Genomic DNA, 3603 nt, shown 5'->3' on the forward strand with positions numbered 1-3603 from the left:
GTTTATTGAAGTGGATTAAGGCATTTAGAAATGATGAGAATTTAAAAATTTCATGATGGCGTCTTTCATACTGGCGTTGCCATGGTAATAACAAAAAAAGTTCAAACACAACTTGTGAAGGGTTTAACAGTGTATCCAAAAGGTGTATTTTCAACTTCGGTTATACACTAGGCACAGAAATCAAAAGATATTAAAAAAATCCTAAAATTTTGGGTGATTTTCAAAGACCTGTAACTTGGGGGGTAATGGTCGTAGAGAGAATCAAAATAAAGGAAACTGAAGCTTCAAGTGTCTAGTTTTCAGATCTGTAGTTTAAATTTTTTTAGCGCAGCAGTTTTTGAGTGATCATAAGAAAATCAACGGAAAAAATTTGTAAATTTTTGCTTTTTTTAAAAAGGCCTATGGAATTAAAATTTTTTTTTGGTAATTTCATCATAAAGTTCTTTTAGATAATTTAATTCTCTGCAATTTGCGCCTCCGGAGACTTGTACGAATACTTGTCGCTGAGTTATTGTCGATCAAAGCAAAAAAAAAATATTTTTACTGGCAAAAATATGGATTATTGCCAAAAAAACATTTTTAACTTACACAAATTAGTAAAAAGTGAAAAATTACTTATTACATTGATTTTCAGCAAAAACGACAAATCTAAACATTCCGGGCACTAAGAAAAAAAATCGCAGCGTTTTGAAATTATCAGGGTTTCTTTAGAGCACATCGAGGTTGAAAAGTTACAGTCAATATGCTTAGTTTATTCATTATTTGCAAAGTTATGCCAAATTATTCAAATATTCCTAATTATGCACATTTTCACCTTTTTTCTAACCAACATTTTCACTTTGAAATTTTTTTTTTATCAAAAACCCATATATATGACTTGTAGAGAATACTTTGCAGGTTTCAAAACCCTGCTTGGATTTTCCGTACGACCATTATTTCCCGAGTAATTGATTGCCAAAGTCAAAAATGACTTTTTTGCTTTGATCGACGGTAACTCAGCGACAAATAATCGTACAAGGCCCCGGAACCGCTGAAATTGAAGAGAATTAAGTTATCTAAAAACAAAAATTACCAAACCATTTTTTTTAAGTCCATAGGCCTCTAAAAAAAAACAACAATTTACAATTCCGTTGAATTTCTAATGATTACTCAAAAACTACTCACGCTAAAAAATTTTAAACTACAGATCTGAAAACTATACACTTAAAGCTTCAATTTCCTTTTTTTTTATTCTCTCTACGACCATTTCCCTCCAAGTTATAGCTCTTTGAAGATCACCCAAAATTTTGGGATTTTTTAAATATCCCTTAATTTCTGTGCCTAGTGTATTGAACGGAACGGAATTTCGAAAAAAAGTCAATTTTCTGTAATACTAGAGCAGTTGCGCCCCTTAGTGGTGAAGTTACAAACTTGAAATTTTAAATCAATTTCTTTTGGCTGTATTTGTTAGTAGATTTTTTACCCCATAATCGTAGCAATCGCGTCTAGTTGCCTATGTAAAGCCGCTCCGTACCGTTAATGGATCACCCTGTATAATATGAGAGTCTATTACCGTTCTCATTATGCATGAGTTTTTTTTTATATGCAAATATATGGAACTACATTTAGGCTTACCCGATAAATATTGGATCAGCAACTTTTACCAGAATATTATCCACGCTGTGAACATGAACATATTTAACTCCTCTCCTTTCCATGTCTTGCAATATGTTATTTTTCCTCAAAGCAAGGTAAATGCCTCCATTGCCATCAGGTGCCAGGGAGATGGAATCCTTCCTGTCCAAAATGATCCTCCCGTCGTAAGAGAAACTCGGTAACAACCCCTGCTGGAAAAGCACCACATCGTCTTCGTTCAGTCCGAAGTATTTATGCCCTTCCAGAAACTTCGCTGTTGCATCATGCGTAGCCTGACTGGTCATGATGTACCAACAGACTCTGCCGGTTGAACCTGTTTCTCTCTTCGCTAGTCTTACGACTGACCTAATTCTTTCAGCTTGGAGCTGGAACAGTGTTTTTCCAGAGGGCAAACTAATAGGGCACATACCTTTGGGGTAGGGCACTCCAAGTCTTGTACCCTGGCCTCCAGCTAAGAGCAGGACCGCCACACGACTCTTGCTGATTGCTTTCAATCCTTTCTTTCGGTATTCTTCCAGTTTGTCCTCATCAACTCCCTTTTCGTACTCGAACTGGTCTGGAGGAATTGGTTCCATCAATGTGTCCAGTTTCTTTGTTTCTTCCGACAGACTCCCAAGAGCCCTGTTGAAAAGGTTGCTTACATCGTCGAAGTTGATATCGCTCAATTGACTTAAAAAGTTAGTTTGTGCTTCTGGTGCAAGTTCCTCCCAAAATTGTAATACATGAGATTGGTTGTATTTACCCAGTTTTGTTCTAATGTCTTCTAAGGATAGCATGTCTGTGCTAGGTCAAGTTCTATTTACATTAAGCCGGTAGAATCAGCTGATTACTTCACTGGAGATAACGCGGCACACTAACAGCACTGATCCACGTTTAGCTTTAAAAACGTATCTGTTACAGTGGGTATTTATGTTATTTTAAAATTATGTTCACCATAACCTCTTTCTGTAACGATATAAATGACAATAAAGCCTACGACGTTGTCTCCACGTTGATAAATAACTGTGAGATATTAAATAAGCGACTCGCGCATTTGTCTGTTTACACGTCGACAATCGATATTCGTGTGGGTACAGAAATAGCGCGACCATGAGAATACAGGGCCGGGGTAGGCCGATGGTTCGTTCAGATTTTATACAGTCACATTTTTAAACTCGAATATCAAATCGTTGTTCTTTAAAAAATTTGTTGTAAGCATTTTGAAGACTTCGTTGTAATAATTTTTCATTCTTTTACAAAGAGAACAATTTAAATTGATTAAATGATGGTTATTTTCCAAATATCTTTATAACGAGCGTTCAAATAAAAACGTGGTCAAGTTGGTTCTGAAAATTTGGACGTAGGGCATAGCGTATAGCAAATGAACTTAAACGTCATCTGTCAAAGCGCTATATCGCCGCTATCAATTTGAATATTTTCGTTTTAAAAAGCGTTTAAAATGGTGTTTTCTCAAGAACAAAAAGTGTTTATCATAGAGTCCTACTTTAGAAATGGACGCAAGATTGATGGAATATGGAAGTATTCTATTGAGGAATGTTTCATAGAATTTCAAAATCAATTTCCCGGCGTTGTTGAGTACAAAATTTTTCAAAGTGCAGTTCAGCGTTGTGTTAATGTTTTTCGTGAAACGGGCAGTGTAACAAGAAAAGAAGGAAGCGGCCGACCTAAAAAGCGGACTGAAGAATTAAAAGAAAATGTCCAACAAATAATGGAAAATGCGCCAAGAACTTCTGTACGTGTTTTATCACAAATGGTGGGAGTATCAGTCGGTACCTGCCACACAGTGTTAAAAAAAGATTTGCGTTTGTTCTCCTATCGTTTAACTTGTCAGCAAGAACTTCATGAAGTTGATTTTCCGCGACGGGCTGTATTTTGTGAATGGTTTTTAAACAACTACGGTGAACTTCATAATATCACCTTTTTTTCTGATGAAGCCTGGTTTCATTTAAGTGGTTACGTAAACTCACA

General features: G+C 35.9%; 1 pseudogene; it reads right to left on the reverse strand.

Annotated features, from left to right (window-relative positions):
- Positions 1-1610: 1610 nt before the first annotated feature.
- Positions 1611-2629, reverse strand: LOC108916610 (annotated as a pseudogene).
- Positions 2630-3603: the final 974 nt, after the last annotated feature.

The sequence above is a fragment of the Anoplophora glabripennis genome, unplaced genomic scaffold (assembly GCF_000390285.2).
Source record: "Anoplophora glabripennis isolate ALB-LARVAE unplaced genomic scaffold, Agla_2.0 scaffold3438, whole genome shotgun sequence".
NCBI lineage: Eukaryota > Metazoa > Arthropoda > Insecta > Coleoptera > Cerambycidae > Anoplophora > Anoplophora glabripennis.